Consider the following 23,695-nt stretch of genomic DNA (forward strand, 5'->3'; position numbering starts at 1 on the left):
ACAGTTCACTCACAAATTTAATTCATCAATGGGTTGAACTATCCATTGGGTCAAAGTCTTCATGATCTCGTTATTTCTCCTGGACATATTACAGTTGAATCAAGTTGACAACCTAGATAGCACTAGATTTAGAACTTGCAAGTGGTATGCTAACCATTTCAAGAGCCTGATTTATTGTATCTTTGTAAAACATTTTGGTAGCACAAACATGGCTTCCACACATATTGCTGCAGGTCTTCCTGAAGTACTGTGGCTTAAGTTACTATTAGTTAATAAAAGTGGTTCTGAGGGAGGGGTTGAGGCTTTATATTTTCCATTACAGTGGGGTATATCTGGCTCTTCGAAGAGTGCTTCAAAGATTTCCTGAGCACGAGCCACATAGGACAAGTCCAGATTGAGCTGAGATGGAACACCTCTATGTCTCTGAGGATGTCATACCTCTAAGGGCAGTGGGATCTGAGGTCTGCAGAGAGCTCTTTGTGCAAGGATACCCTCAGCGGCTCCAGAGCGTCCTTGCTCGTGTTGGGACAACCCTGTCTGGGGAAGGATACGGAAGCCATCTGCCTCACAACTCAAGATATGAGCAGTGCTTTGAATTGAGAGCAAAAGCAACTGGCGTAAGAGCTGATTATAAACCCAGATTAGCTGGGGTTTATCTTCGTTACATTTTTAAATAAATTGCTTGCAATCCTGAGATCCAAACCCAAGGCCTTGCATATATGAGGCAAGTGGCTCTCCACTTTCGAATTACACTCTCAGCCCTAGACTGCCATCCCTTTGAGGGTAGACTCTCTCCTCTACTTCCTAGGCCCCTCAAAGATCCCGTTTTTTGTTGCCCCCTTGGCACTCTACTAGCATTTCAAGCTGTGTCCCTTAACAGTACTGATTCCCACTGCAGTGGCTGTCAGAGAGAACCAACTGAAGGTGTTATCTGGACAGCCTGAAGGAATACAGGAAGTTGCCAACAGAGGTGGGACTTTTCCCCTTCCATTTGTTCACATCTGGGCAGTTTCAAATTTTTGTTGTGGGGGAAGCCAGGATGGGAAGAGGGACTGAAGCCCTTGCAGGGGAAAATCCCACCTCTGACAAACTGAGGACAGTCTGCCAAGCAGGGCTGATTTACTAGGGGTGGATTGTGGGGGGGGGGGCGCAGGCATTAGCCTTTCTGTCAGCAAAGGCCAAGGAAGGCTGCTCTTTGTAGGTTTGGAGAAGATGGGGGTATCAGAGCAGGCTCTGCATAGGAGCAGAAAGCTCCCGTGTCTTCATACATCTGTGCGGTATTTAGATAAGAAGGGGGCTGCACTTTATCATGGAGAGAGTTGTTTGCTTAAACAGAGGGAGGGAGCGTTGCATGTGTGTGTTTAAGGAGAGAAAGGAGGTGGGAAGAAGGAGAGAGGAGCCAGGAGTTTTAAACAGTACCCCCACCATCACCACCACCTCCACCACCACCACGTGGTTTTAATTAGGATGACCTTCCCATCACCTGAGTACCAAAATGAGCCAGTCTGGGTGTTGGGAAAGGATGCGAATTCACATGGCCTGGTCCTGGGGGTGGGGGTGGGGGGTGTCAAGGGAGCTGTGGGGAAAGTTGCTGCCTCTCTCTCTCTCTGCAAATGCCTGAGTCAGGGCCTTCAGTGTCTATTCCTTCAGGAAGCCTGTGTATCTGGTGCTGGCGGTACCCAAGGCCAGAGCTTCTCCGAGAACTCCTGGGTGTCAGGACGTACAGAAACCAATCCAGACGTAAAGCTGCATGTTCTATTTTCTTCTTCCCGAAGACAGGAAGAATCGGGGCCCTCACAGAGACCTTTGTACACAGCCCCGTCTCGGCTGCCCTTTTGGATGATGTTGTCACTGCTCAGACTTGGGGAAGGATGGTGAGAAAGGGGGGAGACGGTTTAAAGGCCTTGGTTTCCATTTTGCTGCTCCAGGCTCTGAAGACGCCCTACAGATATGGGTAGTTCTGTCTCTTTACCTGGATCATAAGTTCATCCTCTGAATGAATGAAGAGAACTAGCAATTGCCCAACCCCCAGGGGTTCACGATGTCACATGAGGTTCCTCAGGGGTAAGGACATCTCCCCCAAGGCTGAGCACCTGAGGCTACTGGGAGCCTAGCTTAGCAACTACGATTCCAAGATACTCAACGGCGACAGCTGCTGCAAATCAGCCTTTGACTTGGGCCGGGCTCCTGAGGAGAAGGAGTAGGAAAAGGTGGCGCATTGTTGGCTAGAGAGGAAAAAACATAAAGCACCACTCAAGAAATTGCAGCTCAGGTCAGCACAAAGCCTCCTTAGTCCTGTCTCCAACTTGGCCTCCTCTGTAGACCGAGAGCTTTGCTGCTACCTCCTCTCTGCTGTGCCAGAACTGGTAGTTATTAATGAGTAGGAGGCTGGAAACCGGTGAGGATGACGTTCCCTGAGGGAGACTAAAGAAGGGCAGCTTGGATGTTCCCCAGGACACTTGCGTTGGTTCCCATAGCTAATTGGAGGGAAGGAATTCGTCTTCCAGGCGAGGAAGTAGCATTAGTTTGGCTGGGCTGTGACTCCATGAGGGAAAAGGGTAGCTGGTGTGCGGCAGGCCGGCTCCCGCAGGAACTTTGGTTCCTTCACTGTGACTCCTTCATCCTGAGCTGGAGGGCAGAGATCTCCCCGGCCCCGCGCCCCACCCTCCCTGCCCCCAGGGCACTTCTCTCCCTCTCAACCTGCACATTTTTGTGGTCCTCAAGCCAGTGGCTCCAGGGAAGGTAAGCACGACTCCTTGTCCGACGTCCTCTCTGCCTGGCAGATGGAAAGGAGTTTTTGCAAGAGAAGGTAGATTCAGCCGCACGGGTTGGGGTCAGCTTCTAAAATAACGTCAAGAAACACACTCAGACCGTCATGCTTGGGCTCTGTCCCCAGAACCTCCCGCCTTCTTTCTTCCTCGCACCCGCCCCCCCCCCGCAGCCCCCACACACCTGCCCACAAAAAAAAAGCTGCTCCAGCTTTTTACTCTCTGCTACCCTGAAGTGACCACCCGTGGGCTCGATTCTGAGTAGCTCTGCGCTCTCCTGTAGTTGTCTGTTTCCTACTGAAATTCCACATCGGCGGACCCTTACACTGTGCTCGCTTTTGCTTGGCCCAGCTCTGTCCGGCTGTGGCCATTGGTATTCTGGCTGTGGGTTGGTTGATCTGGGCTGCTGGGGTTTATCACGTGCACCTCTCTCCTGCAGAATTGCAGGCTTACCGGCTGCTAGGGAAGCCGTTCTGGTGGCTGAGCCAAACATCAGGACAGGGGAGGCTTGACAAGGGTCTGGCCTGCTTCCTGATTTCGGATTAGGCCAAATTTGGAGTGTGTTGTACACCCCCCCCCCCACCCTCAAGTATTTGAGAGGAAATGTGACCCTTGTGTTTCTGATTCATGAGCTTTTAACTCATTAAAATGCTGATTTATAGACGGTTGCGATGTCCAAACTAATCTCTGGGGCCTCTTTTTCAAGCCAGTTTTTTTTTTTCCTTTTCTTTTTTTTTTTTTCTTTCTTCCCTCCCCCTCCCTGCCCCCCTCCCTCTCCGTAGTGACTTTCTGTGGGAAGGGTTAGGTGGGAAGAAGAAATCAAGGTTTTGTTTCCCAACCAGGGCGGTTGCATTCCATCCGTACTGGAACTTGGGCCTGGCAGGCAGGGACGGGAACTTCGACCTTGGGATTGATTGGGTTCTCTGCTGGAGAAGACCTAATCAGAACCACCTGGTGTTCTTCAAGGCCCAGTCATTGTCCGTGCTGTAGGAAGCATTTGAACTTGACCTATGCTGAACATGAGCCAGGCTACATGAAAAAGGAAGACCCGTATCTACTTTCGGGAATGAATGTAAGGTCTTGGAAGCACAAGGATTCTGCAATAAGCATGCCAAGCCCGCCTTGGCTGCCCTGCAGCTAAAGATCCCATCAGCGGCTCCCTGAGAGAGAGCACCGGTTTCCTCCTGGGAACTTAGGGTGCGTTTGCTTGCACAGTGCATATGAAACTTGTTTGTAATGGGACAGAGAATGGTGGTAGATCATAAACCCAACAGATGACCGCTTAATTTTTTTTAGGGAGCTTGGGATTTTTGCCCCATTTCTTATTTCTATTTTTAAGGAGGAGAATGTTAAAAAAAAAATGGGCCACGGATCTGTTGTTATTATGAGTGGATGGTATTATCAGGGTGTGTGTGTGATCAGGATATATGGGAATGCGAGGTGGGGTGGGAGGTATCCAGGTGTATGTGTCATCAAAACATGTGTGAATGTGGGTGGGTGGACAAGTGGTAGTATCAGGTGTGTGTGTGTGTGTGTGTGTGTGTGTGTGTGTGTGGTGTGTGATCAGGATATATGGGAATGTGGGGTGGGGTGGGAGGTATCCAGGTGTATGTGTCATCAAAACATGTGTTAATGTGGGTGGGTGGACAAGTGGTATTATCAGGTGTGTGTGTGTGTGTGTGTGTGTGTGTGTGTGTGTGTTAGTATCAGGGTGTTTGTGTGTGGCATCAGAGCATGTGTTGGTATCAGGGTGTTTGTTTGTGTGTCTTCATTATGTTTCGATTGCTATGATAAAACACTGTGATCAAAAGCAACCTGGGAAAGAAAAGGTTTACTCCACCTTACAGCTTGTAAGTCACCACTGAGGGACAGCACGCCAGGAACCTGGAGGCAGGAATAGGAGCAGAGAGCATGGAGGAGCATGGTTTACCGACTTGTTCTCTCCTGGCTTGCTTAGCCTGTTGTTTTAAGTACCCAGGACCAACAGCTCATGGGTGGCACCACACATAATGGACTGAGCTCTCCCGCATCGATCACTGTTTCTATTGTTGTTGATATTTTCACTACAGATTTTCCTACAGGTCAATCTGTTGGAGGCATTTTCTCTATTGAGAATCCTTCTTCCCAGATGACTCTAGCTTGGCATAAAATCAGCCAGCATGGTGTGTGTGTGTGTGTGTGTGTGTGTATGTGTGAGCTGTTGATGAATACCTGTGTTAGTGTGCATAGGCATTGCTATGGAAATTCCTTGCTTTATGTTGGCATCTGTGCAAAGTGGATGACTTGGATCTTACCTCCTAGACACCTCTTCTGGGAGTACTTATCTTACGTGGGGTATTAAGTTATGTGGTATTAAGTCTACCATGTATTGATCACCCTTGTCTCTGCATGTCTCGCAATTACTTTGGCTTGCCACAATCAAAATACAGTAATAATATCCCCATCACTGCCATTGCTTTTCACCTGGTACCTGACATATATGAAGGAAAGGGTTGAAGCTAGTGGATCTTAGAGTGTTTTTGAACCATGGCATTGGTAAGGCCTCAGGGGAAGGAAAATTTTTATAGAAGGGTGGAGAACTTGGACAGCATCCAATTGCTTTTCTATGCCTGCCTGGGAGCTCTTCCTCACATCCTAGTGTCTGAAGTCATCCGCTGATGTCATCTTCCATTAAGCTAGATCTGTTTTTTCCATTACAAAAGGAAAATGGTAGACAAGTACCTCTGAAGATTAGTCTGTTTCACAGGCGATGTCCATCAGCTGCTGATTTGCCAATGAAATTAGAGGGAAGTTGTTTTCCCAGCATTTCTTTGGCAGGAGTCTCAGTGGATGACACTGGACCAGAATTTGGCTTATAAAACCGAGTCAGGACTCTGGATGCAGTTGTTTCTTAGAAGGTGCTCGCACCTGCTTGTCTGTAAAAAGACAAATGTCTACACTTAGCTCCCTCCCTCAGCCCAGTTATTCATTTGTTAGGAAGATCTTTTCTTATTGCAGGAGTCAAAAATCTGAGCTGTCTGGCAAAGCTGGGAGGCTTTCTTCTTGATAAGCAGCTTATTGATTAATTGCAGATATTTTATGTGATACGAATTTTCCAAGGGTTCTCAGTATATGACTTGAAAAACTACAATACCCAGAAGGTGGGAAACAAACAAACCAAGGTGATCACAGTGAAAATGAGGTCAAACAAGACAGCAATAAGATAAACAAAAATATAGAAAGAACTCCCCCCACCTTTTTTTCCACAGATATGCAAAGAAAGGTTAGCTTTCTTCCTGTTAGCTTCATGTGCTGATTCTGCCAGGGCAAATAACTCAATAGAGGGCTAACTCCTAGTTTGCTGGGGTGTTCTCAGTGGGGACAACTGAGAAACTGAGGCACACCTAGCATGATAACCATGACAGGACTTTATCTCCTTTTTCTCTCAGGAACAACTTTCAGAAAGTCACAGAATTGGCTTGAAGTATTATTTCTTTTAAGTGACAGAAGAAAATACAAAATTGAATTACAGCAAAAAAATGTCAAACTTCTGTGAATCTAAGGGAGAAGTTTCTAGAAAAAAAAGAAAAAGAGGCACCCCACGGAATGGGAAAGAGAATTGGAAGCCATATATGCCTGGTAAGAAGTTATTGTTCAAACTGTATAAAGAATTTCAACAACTTAGCAACAGAAATAATTGAATAACTTGATTAGAAAATGGGCAAAGGACTTGAATAGACATTCCTCCAAAAAAGACATACAAATGGACATGCAGAAAGCTGCCCTGCATCAGGAGTCACTAGGGAAGTGTAAATCCAGACTGAGGAGCTGGAGAGGAGACTGAGGAGAGTAGCTAAGAACACCAATTGCTCTTTCAGAGGACCTGGGTTTGATTCCTTCCCCTGAGGCCTTACCACTGCCATAGTTAAAAAATACTCTAAGATCCACCTTGTTGAACACCCTTGGGCAGTAGAGAGACCCAGAGTTGATTTTTGACTCCTCCAAAGAGAAAAGATCTTCCTAAATAGTGAAGGACCATCTTTAAGGTCCTATGGAGTTTGATGTCCTCTCCTGGTCTCTTCAGGTACCAGGCATTCATGTGGTACGTAGATATACATAGACAAAATACCCGTAGAATTAAACGAACAAACAAACAAATACATTTTTAAAGAAAAAATTCGAGTTTCTCATGAAGGGTAATTTGAGGATCCACAGTCACCCCAGAAAGATTTCACTCTTGTTGTTGCCCCCACCCCACCCTCGCCCCAGTGACGTGATCAAGTGACATCTTTTGCTGAGGGCTACGTTCCACCTAATCTGTCTTCATGCCTCTGTCATGTTTTTTTGGTGGCGCAAGGACACAGATCTTATACGGTGCCTATGGGAATAGATTCTTGTAGAGAGAATGTTTTGTGTATTATATGGATGCATTGCCTGTCAATTAAAAAAAAAAACAAAACAAAACCTTGGCCTATAGGAAAGGGTAGAATAGAAAGTGGGACATCCAGCAGGCACAAAGGATTCTGGGATAGAGGCAGGCAAGGGTGTTGGAGGAAGGATTCTTCTGGACTACAACACCTTGTTGAACCTCCTTGGGCAGTAGAGAGATCCAGAGCTGTATTTGGGCACCAGCCTTGAGATAAAGCCATAGGTGGACTTAGGAGAGGCCAAGCAGCAGCCTGCTTTTGTGACCATGGTGGGTCCCATCTCTTTCTAGAACAACTATTCACACATGTGTACTGTGCAACTGGCTTATTGCATGAACTGGGCTGAAATAGTGGGAGGATGTTGTGTTTTCCACAGCTTTATGGTCCCTTCCAGTCAGTAGGTACTCTCTCATGTTTGTGGACCAAATACTTCAGCTAATCTTTTGAAAAGATTAAAAACAAACAAACAAACAACAAACACACAAAACCAGCTCTCACTAAAGGCAAATTTCCCCTCCCCAGCCAATGGGCAAGAGCAAGTGAACATTCCTGCAGCTTCTCTCACTGGTTCTCCTACTTGCTGGTGGGGGTAGGGTTGAGCGGATGATGGGAAGGTTTGTGTGTGGGGGGGTATCTGAAACTCTCCCCCTTAACTGTATCTGCCTTAAATTCATCCTGATGGATACCCGCAGATGTGCTAAAACTCATTGCTTCTTGTCTTTGGGATGTGCGTGAATTCTAAACACCCCTCCCCTGCCTGGGCAGATTTCCCATACTCCAGGGGACATAGAGGTGCCCCTTTTGTTTTGCTCTGGTACCCATGTCTAAGAGTGTGGCTTTTCAGGTTGGTTTAGTCTAGCTGCTGTTTCTGGCCCCATGGCCACTCCAGAGCCCTCCCAGAGCAGCTGTCCCCCTTGGGCCTTCTAAGCAACTGTCTACACTCTGGCCTCTGGTTGTCTTGCTTGGAGGTACTCATCTTCCAGCTGTGGAATGTCTTTTAGGATCCACTAGGAAGTCTCTTCCTTGCTTCTGCCCTGGTCCCAGGGCCCCTTTTCCTTGATGAATCAAGGAAGAGAGACATGTATACAGACTTCTACTAACTCCCAACCTCTTTCTAAGAAGGACTTCCTCATATCCCTCTCTATTCAGCTTTCTTTTTCACCTCTTTTAAGCAACAACAACAAAAAAAATGACCAGTCCTGACAGGAGATAGAAAACACATGTTATCTTAATAGGGACAATCTAAATAATTGTGAACACTACAAGCCTCCCAACAACCATGTGGGGGAACTGAGAAGACACAACAGGCTGCCTAAGTCTGATTGACTAGGAATTATAGCGAGTGGGTGCTCTCTCAAAGAGCAGAGGAAAGCTAGGCTTAGGAAACCTTGGACTCCTGCCCAGCAAGTGCTAACAGTGTCTGCGATTGCTCTTCTGCCACAAATAACCAAAATAGGGAGAAAACATGTGCAGTAAGTATTGTCAGACATGTGGTATCGGAAGCCCAAGAAAGAAGAAAAGACTGCCTGGTTGCTCTGGCTGTTGGCAAGGTATGAATTTCAAAACCATGTACAAGCAGAGTGAATGGAGGCAGGCAGACCCCAGCTGGCCCCAGGGGTTCAGGAGAAGCGACTGGGATTCTGGAGGCTGATGTAGCTGGGATTTTTTTTCGAGGGGGATTGAACATGAGCTACACTGGGAAGAAGCCCCAGGAGTGTGTTTAGAAGTCACCTTAAATGGTTGATTGTGTCGGATGACAACTGAAACTGAGCAAAAAGTAACTCAAAGGAAAAATAGCAACACTGAGGAGCTGCTGACTCATGCAGGCCGAGGAACCATCTCATTTATTGTGGTTTGAATGAAACTGTCTCTCGGAAGCTCATTCATTTGAATACTTGCTCTTCTGGCTAGTGGCACTGTTTAGGAAGGATTAGGAGGTGTGGCCTTGTTGGAAGACATATGCCATTGGAGGTGGGCTTGAGAGCTTAAAGGCCTGTGCTGTTTCCAGTTGCTCTCTGCTTCCTGCTTGCAGTTCAAGATGTGAGCTGTCAGTTTGCTGTTCCAGATGCCATGCCTCCTCCACAACGCCAGCACAGACTCACGTCCCTGTGGAACCAAAATAAACTCTTTTCCTTAAGTTGGCTTGGTCACAGCGTTTCATCGCAGCAACAGAAAAGTAACTCTCACACATGATTCCGGCAGACGATGTAGAGGAGCTCAGATCCACACTGTGAAGTGCTTACATGAACAATGCTTGGCAACTTCTCCAAAACAGCCAAGAAAAAAAAAAAAGATAAAAAAAAGTCACAAAGATTAAACTTTGTTGGTAAGCAAAAAAAAAAAAAAAAAAAAAAAAAAAATCTCACCCAGTGACAGAATAAAAATTCAGTACTCTTCAGAGAAATGCAACACAAGCTTTAACACCCAGGGTGATAAAATTCACAACATTATTGGATTTACAAAGCAAGGAAATGTGACTTAGAAAAACTTACCCAGAAATGACATACACGACAAAATCAGAAAACCTTAACATCATCTTCTTTCTCTCCTCTTTGATGCTATCTGGATTCAGTAGCTTGCAGGGGACAGGATATGCAGGGACACAATGGGACCTGTAGAGAAAGACATTCACAGACTCCCTCAGCAGGGTACCACCAGGACATTAGCCTCAATTATCCATCAAAACCGTACGATGAGACCACATTTCATTTTCTTTTCTTTCTTTCTTCTTCTTCTTCTTCTTTTTTTTTCCAGGGTTTCTCTGTGTAACCTTGGCTGTCCTAGACTCACTTTGTAGACCAGGCTGGCCTCGAACTCACAGCGATCCACCTGCCTCTGCCTCCCAAGTGCTGGGATTAAAGGCGTGTGCCACCATGCCCGGCCCACATTTCATTTGAATGGTCAATGTCTCACATCAGTCCAGGACTATGGTGAAGGAAAATGATAGAGGAAAAACTCGCTGATGAACGTTTATAAAAGGTGCAGTAGTACTTTCAAGATCACGAAAAAACAGGAAAAACTTGGACTGGGCTACTATGCAGAAAAGACTGGGGAGAAATGCAAGGCCTAATTGCCAGGCAATGAATGTCCTGGTTTAGAGTCTGGGACAATAAAAGGGAATTGATGGAAAAAGTGGTGAAGTTTGAATCTAGCCCGGAGTGTACTGATTGTCTAAGGCTGTGGTATGAAGTACCACAGTCTGCATGGTTTACACCACTTATCCCACTAGAAATCTGTTGACTCATGACTTTGAAAGCTAGCCGTCTTGAAAGCAAGATGCTGTCAGGGATATGCTTCTTAGGGAATGTGTAAGGGAGAAACTCTCCCCACCCCTCCCTGTACCTGCTGGTGGCCACCAGGAAGTCATGTAGGTGCGGAGACACCATCTTTTCCTCCCTTACAATGTGACATTCTTTTCTGGTTCTTGTATAAGGAGTCCAGCTATTCTGGAGTTAGGGTCTACTGCATTCCAGTGTGACTTCATCGCAACCCAATTACATCGGCAGAGATTCCATTTCCAAACAGGGTCATGTTTACAAGCACCAACAGTTAGGACTTGAGTGTGTCTCTTTGGGGGAAATTTTCGTTCAACCCACAACACTTGCTTTTAGGAAATGTGGCATAGTTAGACACAATGACAGGAGGAGAATCATTATCAGAATGTGTGTGTCAGCTGGCAACTTTTCTATAAACCTGAATATAAAAATTTATTAGAGAACCCATTTACAGAGAAACAGTATTCTCTGGGCACAGCGGAGCAGTTGAGCTAGATGAACCCATGTACATGTGATAGCATGTACAAGACACACATACGATTAAGGCCACACACAGTCCTAGAGTGAAGGGAGAAGGTGCCATCAAGTCCTATCCCAGTTGATGGCTGTTGAGGGAGAGAGAGTCAGCTTTCCTTAGGAATGTAGACACGAGATGCCACCCAGGCTCCAATCCAGGGTCATCTATCCATTCACATAATTGCAGCACTAAGTGGACTCAGTGGATTAAAAAAAAAAAATAGAACATGAAGTTGAGAGAGAAAAATGGTGGGAGTGACAGAGGAAAACTGTAGCGGAAGAAATGGGGGTGGATTTGATCGAAATACATGATATGTATCTGTGAAATTCTTAAACAATAAAGATAAGGAAGGAGGATCCACCTAAATATTCTCAGAGTGTGCTAAATATTCTCAGAGACCTTGGCAAAAGTGAAGATAATGAAGAGGTAAACAGAAGATACAAAAAGGGACTAAACCAAACTTGTACAACTGAAAAAAAAAATGTATCTGAAAAAGTGTGACTTCCGGTTTCTATCTCTGCCCTGGGTGAGATGGGCAGGTCTACCCCTGGGTGAAAGAAGTCAACCCTCCTTGTTTCTATAGGGTGTTTTGCTACAGCAGCAGCAGCAGCAACAAGATGTGGCAAAAATAAGGAGAGAAGAAAACCTTGTGAAATACGGAGCAGCTCCCTTAACAAGGTTTTCTTCTCAGGAGAAACTTGGGAGGGACGGACTCTCCTTCCAGGATCGTATTGGAGCTGCCGTGGACTGGAGAAAAGGAACAACTGACCCTCCTCAGTCCTGTACTTCCCAGTGGATGGAGGGAAATTCCAGGTCCAGCTCCTCCATCCCTCATCTAATGTCCAAAAGCTGAGGGGTGAAGAGACACATCCTGCTGTCCTGTAGAGCGTGACCTTTCAAGACGTATGGGGGACACTATGGATGGACTCTATAAACTGTGAACAGAGGAATAAGCATAGAGTATTATTCTACAGGTATGGAAAACCAAATCAATAAAGTCATAGAAGAAATTCCCCCAAATCAGAGGGAAAACACTAGCACAGATACAAGAGCCATTTAGAAGATCAAACAGAAAACAAGAGAAGACTTTCCCGTTGGTTAAATAATAATTAAGCCACCAAACACAGAGAACAAAGAAAGTATACTGAAAAGAGCAGGAGGGAAGCACCAAGCCACACATAAAGGCAGGTCCATCGGATCAGTAACAGATTCAACTTTGAAGGCCACAGGGCCTTGGAATGATGAACTTCAAGTTCTAAAAGCAACAACCTCCAACCCAGACTACTAACTATATCAGGGCAAAGCTATCTGTCATAATAGGAGAAAGGAAAGTGTTCCAAATTATGACCACTCATCTACTTCTACAGAACATACTTGAAGGAAAACTTAGGACTGAAAGAAAGAAAGAAAGAAAGAAAGAAAGAAAGAAAGAAAGAAAGAAAGAAAAAAGAAAGCAAAAATACCTAATCATGAGGCCACAGAAAAGGCTATGTAAACTGTCCATGGTAGTAGGTACTCAAGAAAGAGAAAATCAGAAAAAAACCAAAAACTTAAGCCAACAAAATTTATAGGAATTAACATATACCTTTCAGTATTAACTCCAGGTAAAGAAACATCTGGGTTAAATGGCACTACAGAATATGTATCCTTCTTATACTTCCATGAAATGGTCTCGTCAGTCAGTCATGTATTTGGGCGCAAAGCAGATCCTAACAAACATAGGAAAAGTGGAATAGTTCCTTGCGTCCTTCCTATCTGATCACAACAGTATAAAGCTACAACTTAACAGCAAGAGAAGCTATAGTGTGTGTAAAAACACATGGAGAGTAATACTATAGATTGAAAAAAAAAATCATTGAAGGCCATTGAGAAAATCCGGAAAGTAGAAAAATAAGTTCCTAGAATTCAATGAAAATGAAAACTCAAAACCAACCCATATGGAACACAATGAAATTAGTCCCAAGGGAGGAGTCTATCATTCTAAGTGCCTACATTAAGAAATCATTAAAAAAAAAGCTAAATAAATAACTAATGATACACCTTAAGGCCATGGAAAAACAAGAAGAAGCCAAAATCAAAATTAGTGGTTGGAAAAATAATTAAGAGAAGGACAGGAATTAATGAAATGGAAACATGAAATACAAGCACCAACAAAACAAAGGACTGGTTCTTTGAAGACATTAAAAACAAATCCTTAGACAGACTAACCGTGAAAGAGACAGACAACCCAACTTAGTGTAAGTAGAGGTGAAAGGGAAAAGACCACTAAGGATGCCAATAGAATTCAGGAAGTCAGCAGGGCATACACTAGCAACAGAAAGCCTAGCAAATCTGAAAACCTAAAAGAAACGGGTGGATTTCTAGGCACATGTGACCTAACAAAATTAAAACAAAATGACATAAATAATCTTAGCAGACCTTTGGCAAGCAGAGAGATTGAATCGGTAATAAACAAAGTTCTGCCTAAAAAAATCCCCAGGCACAGATGGATTCACTGGTGATTTTCTCAGACCTTTAGGGAACTAACACCAATTCTTCTCAAGATACTCCATTAAGTAGAAAGAGAAGGAATACTGTAAAAACTCTTTTTATGAAGATAGTATTACCTTGATACCCAAATCAGATCAACACACAACAACAGCAACAAATGTAGACCAATATTCCTGATAAACATAGATGCAAAAAATGTCAACAAAATACTTTCAAACTAGAGTTTAAAAATGCACCAATATGATTATTCCCTGAGATCAATTTAGTTTAATTCCAGATATATAGGATGCAAATAAATTACTGTAATTCATCACAAAAATGGACTCAAGGACAGAAAAAAAACCAACAAAAAGAAAAACAAACAAACAAAAAGTCAATGACAAACCAACTGAGAAAATGTTAGAGAAATAATCTCATTGAAAATTGGCACAAAAAGCAAAATCAACCTCAGAATAAACCTAGGGAAGTTGAAGAGCACTATAATGAAAACTTTATAACACTCAAGAGAGAAAGAGAACACACCAGAAAAAAATCTCCTCTGCTTGTGGGCTGGAAGAATTAGTATTGTGAAAATGTCTGTGTTCCCAAAAGCAGTCTATAGATCCAGTGCAGTCAGGATCCCAATACTATTCTCCATAGAAACAGAAAAAAAAAAACAATCTTAAGGCACATCTATGGGAGCGACATCGTTCCCTCCTCCCGAGGTCCTAAGGACAAACTGAGGCACATGTTCACCAAAGTTCACTCTGGGGGAACCAATTAATTTATCAGGCTTCCATGCAGAGCATAGGTGAGCGGTTGCTTACAGGGGTGTGGGTACTCCTCCCCAGTCAGGTGCACCTGAAAAGCCTTACCCATACCCTAGTCCTCCCAGCCTCTGAATACTTTAGCCCACCCCACTCCACCCCACCCCACCCCACCCCACCCCACCCCCCCACAATCACTTGCAGAGTTGCCAGGTGGTAAGGAGCAGTTGGATAATGAAATAATAATCTGGTGCCCTACTCCTTGCTTCTAAGAAGCAGTGTAAAGTGTTAACAGGCCCATTTGTTGCAAGGAGGTGGGCAGCCGAACTATCCAAGATGTTGGTCATTTGACTCAGTGATTCATAACAAGGTTCCAAAAAAGAAAGAGCTGAGAATAGAAGTATTATGTGACCCAGCTATACCCGAAGGACTCCAGAGTCCACATCCTCTTACAATAACGCATGCACATACTCATTCATTGCTGTTCTAGTCACAATAGCTAGGAGATGAAGTCAGCCTAGATGGCCACTGACTCATGGATAATGGAAATCATCCATGTGCCCCTTCCTGGGCACCTTTAGGTAGCTAATGTTTGCTAAGAGAGGGGATGGCATTTTCTTCCATGGGTAGGTACTAGTACGTTTTTGACGTACCTATAAATAAACCCTTACCAATGTTCCTAATTAAACTCATTAGGGTGCACGTGTGTGTTTGTGCACGCACACACACATACACACGCACAGTAAAAGTAGAAGGAAAACTAATTGGGGATGGAGAGAGTAGGAGTCAGAAGTGAACAAGAGAATATAATAGAGTGAGTGTGATCAAAATACATCTCTATACATCAAGGCAAGATGACATGTGGAGGAACGTTAGGCTATTTCACTGTCAGAGTTGCGAGGTGTACAGAAGCATGTTAGCCTAGGTGAAAGTGTTGTCCCCTGGAAAGTGAAACCAAACCTTCCAGACAAAACCACAGAGTAGTTTTCTGTAAGAGACCTGCCCTGTCAGGCAGAAGGAATCTGATAGCCGACTGGGTTCAGATGTGCCTGGAGTTAGGAAGTGCCAGGAGCGGAAATGCATGATTACACACAAAAGCCATTGCTTTCATTCTTTAAAAATTATGGGCGCTTTCATAATCATGCATTGTGAAATCTACAGTACATATGTAAGTGGAATGTGTGTGACCACAATAGCAAAAAAAAAAAAAAAAAAACTCAAGCGTGCCTTGTAAAGCCTGAACCTTTAGTAATGCACTGTGTCACGTGAAGGTGGACCACTTAAACCATAAGCAAAGGGAGGATGCATAAAGCTACTAGCCGTCTAAAAAGAAAGCAGGAAATGAGGACGAACAAAGGTCCAAAACACAGAGTGCGACACGGAGAAACAGACAGACAAGAGGATTGTCTGCCTGGTAGTGAGTCTTCTCATTGCAGGCAGCGTGCACTGTGCAAAGACATGGATGAAAATGCCGATGTGGTCAGAGGGTGTGAACCAGCGACGCTGTACATCAGAGATGCACCTGAAAGGAACTCCATGGTAAACCGAGGAGGGTGTGTGTGTGTGTGTGTGTGTGTGTGTGTGTGTGTGTGTGTGTGTGTGTGAGAGAGAGAGAGAGAGAGAGAGAGAGAGAGAGAGAGAGAGAGAGAGAGAGAGAGAACTGAATTCATAAGCCATGGGAAACCAGGAGTTCAAGTGTGCAGCTATAGTATGTAGTTAAGAGGGAAAGGCTATAGTTTTAAGTATTTATATAAAGAAAGAAAAATCCGTGATCTAAATTCCTACTTTGTGAATCTGTAAAAGAGAAAATTAAATTTAAAGAACATAAAAGGGAAAAATGTTAAAGCTTATTGGTGAACTAGGAGGATGAAATTTGGTGAACTGCCAATGATTCCCAGGCTTAGTTCTTTGCCCAGCACAGTGGATGCTGATATGCTCTTGTCTGGGTCAAGCGAGAACATAAGAAAAAAAGACAAGCATTACCACTATCTAGGACGAAACAAAAGAAGTCATGAATCACAGAGCATTAATGGTACATTATAGGTATGGGAAAAACTAAGCCAAAAGTGCCACTAAATAATAAAAAAATCACCCAAAACTGACTCGAGAGATTAAAATTATGGAAGTAATTTTAAAAAAATAAAATACTACATTTAGAATTCAAACTTTTTCTATAAAGAATAACCAAGGCTCAAATGGCTTCACCAGAGAGCGTGAACAGCTTTTATGGGAGACATGATAGCACTGACCCTGAAGCCAGCCAGAGAGCCAAGTGATGTGTTCCTAAGCCAAAGACTATCACAGGTTGCCAGGCAACCAGTGGACGCTGGAGAGGCCTGCACCAGACTCTTCCCCATGGCCCATAGAGTAGACACCTTGACTGCAGGCTGTCACCCTCCAGAGATGTGATGTAATACACTCCCGTTGTCTAAGACAATAGTTCTGGGTACTAAATCTTCCAGCTCTAGGAAACTGAATGTGATAGGGACAGCTGGAGCCCCTCGTAGGAGATTCAGGCCTGCACACATACCAGCAAAGCAAGGGAGTCCCACGGGGCAGGTGGCTTCACGAGCTCACCCACCGATTAGTGGTGGAACTAATATACCCGGGTTTCTGACTCACTGACAGGCACTTTCTGCTTCATCAAGCCATCCCCATCCACAGGATGAGTCATGTGTACCTTCCAACTACTCCTTTCCCTGCTTCTGCAGCAGAGATTTATCTGCCTTGAGTGGATGTTTTGAATTTGGAAAGTTATGGCTAAAGCCTGCTGGGCCGGGGCTTTGGGCCAGCCAGGAGGCCAGGAACTGGGGGGGAATTAACAGTGTTTAAGAGGAGACAGTGCAGAACTTGGGCTGAAGGAGAGACAAGTGTGGTCGTAACTCTCCCGGTTTATCCAGGCCAGCCTAGGCAGGGCGCCTTGGCTGCGCACCAGGCCTCCTCCTGCTCTGCTCCTGCTGAGCCTGGGCATCCCATTTGCACCAGCTTGCTAGGATGAAAAGCTAGCTGCTGCGATTTCCACACACCCATTCAGGGAGTGTTTGCTGAGTGAGCCACTGGGTGAATGGTTGTCAGAACTCATTTGTGAGCTCCTTGGGGGCAGGGAACATGCTGTCTCTTTCACAGAGTTTGGGCTGTGCCCTGGAGTTGGGCATAGAGCAAGAGTTGGTTTTTTTTTGTTTTGTTTTGGTTTTTTTTTTTTTTTTTGCTTCCTTGTCCTACATCTCATTTCCAGGTAGGGGACCCCAGTCTTTGGGCTTAGTTCATGTGTTTGATACAACCTGTCCCACAGTCTCCCCCTGTACCATAGGCCCTGGGCCGTGGCCAGCTGTTGGCTGGGCTGCTGGAAAACAAGCTCTTCTGCCTCACAGGGGTGCAGTGTAACAAGAACTCAAGTGACACAAGGGTTTGTCTGTGCACAAATGCATCCACAGTGTCTCTAATAGGGTCTGACAGAGTGGCTCTGGTAAATATCGGATGGATAAACCTCCCCAAATTCCTGCTCCGATGAAGGCAGTTGCGGCTCCGCTATAGACAATGTTTCCACATAACTTGGTCCCAAGTCAGTCAGCCCACATCTCGCTTTAGTATTTCCCACACAACTATACCTACATGTGTTCACACTACTTGAGGCTGGGAAGGTGTTTCTCCAGCAGCACTCTGAAGCCACACCTTAAATTGTATGCAGGCTGGAGCATCAGGGAGTGGCTCTGCTAATGGCGTCTTGGTCAATTTGGTTGACACCCAAGACGAGGACAGACAGGCTGAGGCCAGATATTAGATAGTGGTGTATGCTGAGCCCGGCAATCCTGGACCCAGAGGCAGCCAGGACTTTTTAGGTCACAGGTATAGGTATTCAGAAAGTGACGTGTCATCGTCCCCAGCTCACTTTGTAGATAGGAGTAGACTTTCGCCTTAACGGATGACCATCGCCTCATAGGGACCGGGAAATGGAGGCCTCCTGGCAGTTTTCAATATAATAAATTTCTGAATTGACTACTTGACAGTAATTAGAACAACCCGGAAGCCAGGGGTGGATTGCAAAGGCAGCTGTTCTTCCTTAGACTTAGGAATACAACACAAATGAGCAATCCCCCAAACATCTGCATTTTGAGATTCTCTTCTGATAAAACTGTTACCTGAAAGTAAAACATGGCAAAGAACACACAGCCTTAATTGTGTGAAGCTAATGAGTATACTAATATCTCAGCTGAAAAAAAGACCAACTAAAATGAAAAGCTGTTCATGACCGGGAGACCCAAAAACTGGCCAACGGAACTGTCAGCCAAGAGACGTGAGCCAAAATCACCAGATGCCACTTGCTCCCATTAATCAGAAAAATACTTTAAAACATGGGCTGTTTTTTGCAGTGCTTTACCCAGCATACTGTTGATAGAACCACAACTTTGTCCAATACTTCTGTAAATAATTCATTAGTAAGAATTTTCTTTAGAATGTTTATATCATTTATCACAATGATCTTACATTTAAAGAAATCATGTTTTTAAAAAAACCCAACAAATCCAAAATATGATTTAAAAAAGTTCTATGAAAGAGTCTCATGTCTGTTGACTGAGCTATCTGGACCCTAGAGAGTGACACTTATGCATGTCTATTGTGGTATTATCATGATGAGATGCTACAAATGGCTCAAATATCCAAAAGATAATCACCCATCTATAAATATAGAGCTTGGAAGGAGCATTTGAGACAAAAAAGTTTATTGCAAAATGTTCAGAGAACAAATCAGACTGATAAACATAACACATGATCTGGCTTTATTTAAAAATACAACTTACATTTATAGATCCAAAGGGATCTATACGTAGAAAGCGACATTCAAAAAGGCTTAGAGCATATCTGGGGAAAGAAGAAATCTTGGGAGTCAATAGTTTTCTCTTTTCTTTTTTGGCTTTTTGAGACAAGGCTTCTCTTTTCTCTATGTACCCTTGGCTGTCTTGGACTTGATTTGTAGACCAGGCTACCCTTGAACTCACATAGATCTGCCTGCCTCTGCCTCACTGAGTGCTGGGATTAAAGGCGTGCACCACACCTGGCTCTTTTAAATTTCTAAGACTACTTCTACCTCTAAATTTTCTACAATAACACGAACAGTTTTAGTGAAGAGCTATCATTACTTGCATAGACAAAGAACAAGATAATTATCGCTCTCTCCTCCTCACTCCCACCCATTCTGGCTACAAGAAGCTTATATGAAACCAACTAGTGGGGCTGTGGCCTTACTCTTTCCTGGCAGCCCTGCCAGGTGCAGCCCTGTCTGTTGCTGACACACTCCACTGGCCAGCCAGGAAATGTTACCAGTGTCCTAGACAGAGTTCTGAAGTTGGCTGTCCCCAGTAGAAGGCTGAGGCTCCCTTGTATTTGACCAAGACATACCTATATGTACTTCTAGATTGGAGCGTAGGGTTGAAAAGGGAAGGACATGAGTGTATGTAAACCAAGGCCCCTTGAGAACCTATGCATAGCTTGCACCCCTCCACTCTGCTATTGATTGGGGTGCAGACTGCTAACCATAACTTTCATGACTCTGGATTTAGAATGTAGCTAGTGTGACCCCAGTCCAGTTTTCTCAAGTTCAACAGTCTTGTTGTGGGTGCTACTTCGGTGACCAGCTGGGACAGTCTGATGGGGTCTAGTAGTTGTACTTGGTCAAAACCAGTGTGATATTCCCCCTCCCTTTTCCCTTCCTCCCTCCCTCCCTCCATCCTTCCTTCCCTCCTTCTCTCTTTCCTTTCAAAATTCCCAGTCTTCATTTATAAGGTGAGGAAAATATCAAACCAATCCATTTTACATGGTATCATTTTTAAAGACAAATTTAAGCAAACAGGAAAAAATGTAAAGAAAGGATTGAGGACTTGGGTATAAACACAGGGTTTGAGGTTTGCTTGCCATTGGTTCTAGCTATGTTGATGGACAGATCGTATCATTTCACTGGTTGGACACAATAAAGATTATTTTTCACTCAAGCCAAGTGCTGTAGGTGACCACGTAGGCATGCTGGATGACGCTCTGGTTATTTGTCTTTCAAGGTTGCCCAGGCAACTTCCATTTGTCATCCAGGTCCCCGATGGACATGTGACATTACTCCCAAAAGACTCTCTGGGTTCATTGTCCTTCTGTTTAGAGACAAAACTGACTCAAGAATGGCGAGTCTATTTATTTAGGCAAACTTAACAATAGCAGAATCTTCATTTCTAATTTTAAAAAAATGTATTTATTATTATGTGTACAGTGCTCTGCCTGCATATACAGCGGGAGGCCAGAAGAGGGTGCCAGATCTCACTATAGATGGTTGGGAGCCACCATGTGATTGCTGGGAATTGAACTCAGGTCCTCTGGAAGAGCGAGTGGTGTTCTTAACTGTTGAGCCATCTCTCCAGGCCCCTCATTTCTAATTTTTGGTTTGTTTCACTATGGCATTTCCATGTGCATGTATTTCATTCCTTGCTTATGCCTGCCTTCATTTTCCTCCCACATCATCCCCTCACTAGTCCATTTCTTCATGGCACACACAGGAGACATTTGTCATGAATCTTCACCTGCAGGTCACCATAATTCCCTGACCTTTTGTTTTATTTTGTTCTTTGTTTTTTGATACAGGGTTTCTCTGTGTAGCCTTGACTGTCTTGGACTCACTTTGTAGACCAGGCTAGCCTCCGAACTCACAGAGATCTACCTCTGCCTCCCAGAATGCTGGGATTACAGGCAAGAAGTACCACACCTGGCTGATTCCCTGTTGTGTCTGAGGGAAATTTAAAGATGTGACAATTATTCTTCTTTTGTGACTTTGAATTGCAGGCCAACTTTCTTTGCGTTTTGATGGATTGTTTCATGGCTGGATGGAAGTTTTGGCTTTCTTGGCTGATGAACAATTCTGATTATTTGCTAGTCACAGGCCATGGGGAAAAAGCCAATGGGCTCTTAATGAAACATGCCTGGGTACACATAACGATCTTATCCAAGGGAGGTAACATTAGCAGACACGTTTTGGCACGAATATATTGTGGACCACGCTGTTTCAGATCCAACTTGCTGATGCTTGCAGGTTTGATGCCAACCAGATCTTTCAGGACTGCCTGTTGTGCCTATTTTGGGCTGACAAGGTCAAAGGTCTCGGGCAGCAGTATCAGAGCAAACATCTGCCAGAGTGGCAGGATTGCCAGGGTGTGTAATAAGCTCTGGGCCGTGGTGTCATGGAACTAAGCACTCATAAGCACTGGTTGGTGGGGTTGAGGAAGGTTGTAGCTACCTTAGCGCGCAGCCTGAAGTCATGGTGCAGGCTGCAGAACTGAGACAATGTTCATGATACAGAAGAGGTAAAGACACCAGAGCCTGTTAGAGCAAACTGGAAGCCACGTGTGCCAGCTGCCTCCTGCACTGACCACCTGCCTCTGAGGACCTCTACATCAAGTTATTAACTCTTCCTTGGTCTACTGATCTACTGTCAGGAGGAGGCTGCAAAGCTAGGTGTCTACACCTATTAGCAGTTCACTGAGGTTCTGTACTCTGGCCTTCTTCACTCCAGGGGATTAAGACTACTAGACCAGCTGTCCCCCCAAAAGACAGGAACAGTATGTAGACTTTCTCTAGGGGACTATTAGAGCTCATAGAGAGAGGATCTACCCTTATACTTAATCTCACACCATTGTCTTCCTACCTGACTCTGGCACCACCATCTACTTGGAGAATGCTTTTCTCTTTGGTGTTACTTCCAGCTGCCATTGGTCCCTAAGCTTGAAGAAGGCTACTCCATTATGTGTCAGGGTTAGCTTCTGCAGCACTTTGGGGATGAATGATGACTGGATTGCATGAGCCTGAGCGCAGCAAGGCGTGGGATTTGCTGCCAGCTTAGTTCCTGGGCTCCACTCAAGGTTCTCTAGAGAGCAGAACAAATAGAATATAGATACTATTACAGAGTTAGATTTGCTAGATTATCATGTGATCAGAATAATCCCCCAAATGGCGTCTGCAGGCTGGAGAGCTGGGAAACCAGTAACTGTTCAGTTGAGAAGCAGGAATCCCCCAAAAGGAGAGGCTAATGATGCAGTCCACAGCAAAGCTGAAAACCTGGGAGTAATCTGAGAGTTGCTGATGCAAGGCCAGTGCAAAGGCTGAGTCTGGAGTCTGATATCCACAGGTGACTTTCACAAAGAAACTCACCTATTCAGTAAAGATCGGGCCTGTGCCTATGAGCTTCCGCCTTTTCTTTTTTTCCTTTCTCTTTCTTCCTCTTTCTCTTTTTCTTCCCTTACTATTCCCTCCCCTTCCCTCTTCTCCCTTCCTTTTTCTTCCCCTTCTTTCCTCTCCTATTTTATGTGTGCCTGCTTGTCTGCTTGGGCATCACATGTATGCATATGCCCATGGAGCTGGGGTGTTGGCGTTTTTGAGGCTCTATGTGGGTGCTAGGAACTTGAACCTGGGTCCTCTGCAAGAATAGGGACGTGCTTATAACCACTGAGCCATTTCTCTAGCTCTGCTCCTACCTTTTTTCACTTTATCCTACTTCCTAGCCCAAGCTTTCTCACCCATTTGCTGGCCCACAAGCCAGTCTCTCTACAAACACCAAAAAGACATGCCTAGAAGTGTACTCGACCCATTTTCTAAATATCTTTCAACCCAGTCAAGTTGGCAGCCACAGTTAACCATGACACATGCTAAAGCACAATGCTGGCGACATACAGTGACAACCAGGCAAAATCTACTGATGGTGGGGAAAACAGAACTATGGAGTCATTGATAATTCAGTGAAAGCACACTGGCTGCTCTTTCCATGATGGAAGTGGCTGAGCCCCCGGGGAGCGGTGCCTTACTGAGAGCTCGTTGCTGGACTCTATGGTGGGCAAAGGGAACACAACTCAGTCACCCATGGTGGGCTTCCAGTTGCCATGGTTCCAACCAAGACTGCAAACATCTTCTGTCCAGGCTTCCATGGGAACTTTGCTCTTGAGGCCATTGAGTAAGGACCGAGGTTTGGGGAGATGACGCCAACTCATTTTACCCAGGGGAGGGACATTCTATGGTGTTAGGAAGCCCCTTTTCTATCAAAAGCCTTCACAAAGGACACGTGTCTTCACATTCAGTGTTCATCAGGGTGGCTCTAGTGATTGTATGTCTCTCTTTCTTGGACTGCGTTGCCACCAATTTGGCAGTCCACATCGTTTGCAAATCTCTATCCTGAAAATCACCTTCAGCCTCTTGAACAATTACTGTCAGAATATGACTTTATTTAAGTGAAGTGTGTAAAGTATGTGACCGTGACAGTACATGAGGAAATTAAACGTCTGGGGAAGAGTTACTTTGGCTTATGTTTTGAGAGGCTTCAGTCCATGGCCTGTTGGCTGCATTGTTTGTGGAGCAGCATCACGGCCAAGCCAAGCTCATCACCTCACACTAGAGAAGAAACACATGAGAGGAGGTGAAAAAAAGGGAAGAGTCCAAGGTCTCCAAGGCCCACTTCCTCTAACCAGGTTCT

Source organism: Acomys minous (assembly GCF_964271855.1).
Source record: "Acomys minous genome assembly, chromosome: 15".
NCBI lineage: Eukaryota > Metazoa > Chordata > Mammalia > Rodentia > Muridae > Acomys > Acomys minous.